Source organism: Phaenicophaeus curvirostris, chromosome 8 (assembly GCF_032191515.1).
Source record: "Phaenicophaeus curvirostris isolate KB17595 chromosome 8, BPBGC_Pcur_1.0, whole genome shotgun sequence".
In the NCBI taxonomy this organism is placed as follows: domain Eukaryota; kingdom Metazoa; phylum Chordata; class Aves; order Cuculiformes; family Cuculidae; genus Phaenicophaeus; species Phaenicophaeus curvirostris.
Genome location: NC_091399.1, coordinates 7,410,098 through 7,416,216, shown reverse-complemented (window position 1 = coordinate 7,416,216; position 6,119 = coordinate 7,410,098).

Below are 6,119 nucleotides of genomic sequence, written 5' to 3'. Positions count from 1 at the left end.
AAAAGAGCTGGATCATGGAAGAACTTTGTGGGACACATGCTTTACACTATTTTCCGTTTTTTAGCATGCATTCCAGAGAAGGCTGAATTAAGATTTATGCATACATTTTTGCATCTATCGCAGCAAGACATCTAATTAACACGAACCTAAGTCTTTGTATTAGTACTGCCTAACAGAAAGAGATACTGCCGTGCATTTTCTTGTGTGAGTGTGTATGCGGTAGAGTTAGATGAGTTTATTAAAGAGCCTATTTAAAACCACAACATTGAAGTTTTGATCATAGCATCATAGAATCATAGAGTAGTTTGGGTTGGAAGGGACCTCAAAGCCCATCCAGTTCCCACCCCCCTGCCACGGAGATCATGAGTGCAAGTTAATAATGCACAAGTATGGGTATTTCTTGGAGGAATCAAATGGGTGAGTTGGTGATTCTCCTCATTGATACAGGAGATCTGTATTGTATTATGTTTTATCATAGAATCATAGAATGGTTTGGGTTGGAAGGGACCTCAAAGCCCATCCAGTTCCACGCCCCCTGTCATGGCCAGGGACACCTCCCACTGGATCAGGCTGCCCAAGGCCCATCCAACCTGGCCTTGAACACCTCCAGGGATGGGGCAGCCACAGCTTCCCTGGGCAACCTGGGCCAGGGCCTCCCAGCTCTCATCAGGAAGAAATTCCTCCTTCTGTCTAGTCTAAATCTCTCCCTCTCCAGTTTATATCCATTGCCCCTCATCCTGTCACTCCAAGCCATTGTGAACAGCCCCTCCCCAGCTTTCTTGTAGCCCCTTCAGGTACTGGGAGTTGCAATTCTTCCATCCTTATTAAATTCTCAAGAACTTGTTCATGAGAGTGTTTTAATAGGGGCTGACAAACTGAAGATTCCACAGATATTCTAAGCATTAGATCATTTACATCCTTAAGAGCACTGTGCTCCAGACGTTGAAATAAATTTGAGGTGGCTTGTCCTAGATTTTTTTTCTAGCTTCTCCAGAGATTTAACAATATCTGGCTTTAACAATATCAAGCTGGTAAAGAACAAAGCACCACAAGATTTGTAGAACAATTCATAAATCACACAGAAAGTACAAGTTCAGGGAATTAGATCTATTTGAAAGAAAAGAATTATAATAAAAAGAATAAAGTGAGGAAAACCCTGCCAAAAATAGTGACGTTCTTAGCAGACTGTAAGTCTGGATACGTAGCTGTTTTTATCTCTATCTGACATCTTGCAAGCTGGTGTCTGACTATTTTTGCCAGCTATAGGTAGAGCTGGGAGGAATCTAAGAAAGTTCACTCTCATACTCAAAACTGGACTAACTTCACCTAGCATTTGATACTGAAAGTTTGCAGAAACATGCCATAATATCAAACACCTTTTAAAAAGGTCCCTCTCTCACTGAGAAGAGTATACCAAAGCTCTTTTACAATGAGAGCGTCACCTGGAGCAGCTGCAGCAGCCCTAGAGCCATCGTTTCCACTGAGTTCCTCCAGGCACCTAGGTCTTCAAGCTGCAAGAAGCTTCTCTCGCAATCAGCTCAGTCCTTGCCTTTCACCTAAACGTGACACGACAGATCAATAGTGGGAAGGGACTCCTCATCCCTAAGTGGCAAGGACAGAGGGACTGCACACGTCCCTGCTGAGCGCAAGGATCAACAGAGTCCTACTTCATCTTATATCTGGAAAAGACAGCTATTCTTGGCTCCCAGGTGCTGCTGAGGTTGTAACTAAATCCCTCGCTCCTCAGCTGCTGACTGGCCTCCTCAGAACAGGAATAACAGACCTCTGTTTCAAGACCTCTCTGGTGAAGACATGGCAGTTTCCCAGAAAATACGCTGCAAACATTTTTTTTTTTTATGTTATATATCATAGATATCATGAACATGGAAAACAAAGTAGTCCCTTCACATTTACAGCAGCTTCTTAGTCCCTGAAAACTTATGTTGCCTCCTTTTCCTTCAGCAGCAGTATTCTCATGCTGTTGGATTGCCTCATACACCTTATTTTCCATGTCCATGATAACTCTCATCATCGCCTCCAGCGTGTTTGCACTGGTCCACCTCATTCTTGGAATGCATATTTCGAACACTGAAAACTCAACATTGGTTTTGACTGAAGTCCTTGCCGGAGGCAAAAGCTTCTACCCCGAGATCACTAAGCAAGATTTTGCTATGGAGAAAACAGGCTCAGACTTTAGGAGTTAGCCTGAAGGAATGGGAAGTGATGATCAATCCTGCAAAGACAGAATGGCAAAAAAAGAAACTAATATGACTTTTCAGTTTCAGATTTCTAGGATTAATCATAAGCGTATTAACATATTTTCAATAACTTCAAGGTATCTCATTAATTATCCATTACAAAGTAATTGCAGACAGCATTGCTCTGTCTCACATCCTCTGTGTCACACTGCCATGATTACAGTGACCCAAACTGCCACAACAAGATATTTAACACTCATTTTCAGGCCAAATGTAAAAAAGCTATTAAAATGCCTAAAGATGCAGATTGAAATCACTCAGCCTATTAAAGCTAATTAAATTCAGCATGCACATACAAGCATGATCTTGTAAAGAGCTATAATGAAAAATTTTTTTCATTAGTTTGGGAATTATTAAGTCAAAATTTTGAAGAGCTACGGGAAAATGGGCATAACAAGAACTAGGGGCTAGATGAAGACTTCCATAAAGACATCAGCTCATACTTCGCAAAAATAGCCAGGTCTCAGGGGATTTATTATGAAAGCAATAAAGCATGAAACAGAAATGAACACTGTGCCATTACATACACCAACGGCTCCTTGATATTCTCTGATGCTTTGGTCAAACATAAAACATTAAAAATGGAAAGCGTTCATATGAGAGCAATGAGGATGATCAAATCTATGAAACAGCTTCCATATGAGGAATGATTGCGCAGGAACTCAGCACAGAAAAGACTTGCCTTAAGGGGGATTGTTTCAGCTGTTTACCTACTCTTAAATAGCTTGGAGGGGGTAAATAAGAGACAAACATTCATATCAGGTGGTGGATCTTGTGCTGGAAGAGAAAGCGAAGCTAGCAAAAGTTAGGGCAAGAACAAACCACAACTGTTGGTTCTTTCCAAAGCACTTGGTCAAGTATCTTCTAACTGGTGTAATGTTTGTGCACCTACAGCATCCTCCGGTGAAGAGTTGTACAGGTCTATCACAAGCTGTGTAATGAACTCTCTCCTTTTGTATTTCACCTGTGAAGTTCTACTCAATCAAACTTCATGAGGACATTGTTCTGTACCTTTGTTGACCTTTCCAATTTTTAATAAGCAAAAATCTTACATGAGATCACAAGGCATATGGAGAAATGCTCAGGAAAGAGCTGCAGTTGGGAAAACAAAATTTACAGATCCCATAAGCCTTGCCTGAACATCATAGAATCGTTTGGGTTGGAAGGGACCTTAAAGATCATCCAGTTCTAACCCTCTAGTGTCTAGTTCTGCCCCTCTCCAGTTTATACCCATTGCCCCTTGTCCTATCACTCCAAGCCTTTGTAAACAGTCCCTCCCCAGCTTTCTTGTAGCCCCTTCAGGCACTGGAAGTTCGCTCTAAGGTCTCCTTGGAGCCTTCTCTTCTCCAGGCTGAACAACCCCAACTCTCTCACCTTGGAAGGGAGGTGCTCCAGCCCTGATTGGGATTGGAGCAGGGGGATGAAGAGAGGAGAGGGAAAGTTTTTTACTTTTTACTTGGCATCCATCCACTTCTGGCCAATATTAGAATCAAAGTAGTAGCCACGTGAGCCCTTGGTCTGAATCAGCATGTCCATTCTTCTGATGGCTAAGATCAGAGTGAAGATAAAAAATAATAATGAGCTTTTGCCCAAAAACAACAGCATAGCATTTACTGTTCTGTCTGAAGCTGATATGCTTGGAGTACTGTGCTAAGTCATAGCTAGTAATTAATACTTAGTAATTGGTAAATGCTTACTCGTAGCATTGGGAATCTTACTATACAGTTCATGATTTATCAAGATGTTTTGGAAAGATGTATTCTCATGATTCAGTCTTCCAAGATATTTTTTTCCCTTCAGGACTCCTGTAAGTTTGCCATGATGACTCATTCCTGTTATTTATTCTCCATGCTAAGGGCACAGCTGTTTTGTGAGAACAGTTGACCAAACTGATGGATTATCATCAAGATCACGGCAAAAGGGGATGGACGGCTGCAACATTTCGCACAGTTTTAATGTTATTAGACAAGCCGCCCAGAAACTGATCTAAAAGACACAAACCAAGTGACTCCAAATTTAGGGATAGGTCCAGTATTCCGGCACACAGATGTTATTAAGAGACTTCTCCCTCCCTATCTTTGCAAGGCAAAGGCCAGAAATGTGTGGGTTTGAGTTGTAAAAAAGACAATAAGCACACACAGATGCTTCCTGCTTGATAATCGACAAGGATTGAAAGAGCCCTCTGTATCAGCGGTAAGACCTGACATAGGCAAACAAACTGTTTTATCTTTGTTGATATTTTGATTGCTTTGATCCTCTTTTTTCAAATCTGGATCCAAAAATTCACAATTTATCTTCATTTTAGCCTGTGAAAGAAAACAGTCTTCTAAAATACATGAAACTTTTGAGCAGTGATGAAGCGGTGTATTCTAAAAACATCTTGTTAAACCCAGCAGCATTCAGAGGGAAGCGTTGGGCTCAAGAACAGGACTACTGTCTGTGTCAGCACTTTTAAGGAAACTTTAGTTCCCTGTTGTAGCAAAATAGGCTCAAAGCATGCTGACTTTTATCGCCCCTAGCCCTGTATAGAACAGGTTCATTTCAAGTACCAGACAAACCTTACAGATGCCAGGACTCTTCTGTTCGGATTTACTCTGCCATCCTCACACCAAGTATTTCCACATTTAGAAGAGAAGTGTGGACCAATACTTCAGTGGTTTTCTATCAAGAAATAAAATATTTTCCCTCAGTTCTTAAATTGTCAAAGCCATTTTCTACATTAGAATCATAGAATCATAGAACGGTCTGGATTGGAAGGGACCTTAAAGATCATCCAGTCCCACCCCCTGCCCTGGGCAGGGACACCTCCCACTGGATCAGGCTGCCCAAGGCCCATCCAACCTGACCTTGAACACCTCCAGGGATGGGGCAGCCACAGCTTTCCTGGGCAACCTGGGCCAGGGCCTCCCTACTCTCATCAGGAAGAAATTCCTCCTTCTGTCTAGTCTAAATCTGCCCCTCTCCAGTTTATACCCATTGCCGCTTGTCCTATCACTCCAAGCCTTTGTGAACAGTCCCTCCCCAGCTTTCTTGTAGCCCTTTCAGGCACTGGAAGGTGGCTCTAAGGTCTCCTTGGAGCCTTCTCTTCTCCAGGCTGAACAATCCCAACTCTCTCACCCTGTCCTTGTATGGGAGGTGCTCCAGCCCTTGGATCATCCTTGTAGCCTCCTCTGGACCTGTTCCAACAGCTCCATCTCCTTCTTATGTTGAAGTCCAGAACTGGACCCAATCCTCCAGAAGGAAACTCACAAGAAGAGGAACAGAGGAGCAGAATCACTTCCCTCACCCTGCTGGCCACACTGCTTCTGATGTGGCCCAGAACACAGTTGGTTTCTGGGCTGTGAGAGCACATTGCTGCCTCACGTTGAGCTTCTCATCAACCAGCACCACAATTTCTTCTCCACAGGGCTGCTCTCAATCATCCCCTATCCTGTATTTAAACCGGGGACTGTCCTGACCCAGGTGTAGGGTTACTTTAGCATCCATGCCAGACTGCAGCACTTATAAATGCCTTTGTCTGGCAATATTTGGGGAGCAGCAGGGTGAAAACAGCTCTCTGTAATCCGGAAGTTAGCAAAACCTTGCCATAGAACAACAACATAAGCTGAAGAAACACTTCCACATTTCAAGACCGTTATAAAGAAGCAACATAATGGCTAAATTTAAGAAGGAAAAAATGAACAGATCAAAGTGAATGAAAAATGCATTTTCTGCATGCCCTTTGGAAATTTTCTTCTGGTGAGACTGCACACAGAGCCACCACTGATCACTCACAGCGAGCCAACCCTTGTTGTGTACATGTCAAAGGTAGCAGCACGCACCTCATTAAGTAGAGGCTGTAGACTAAATTCTTACAAGGTT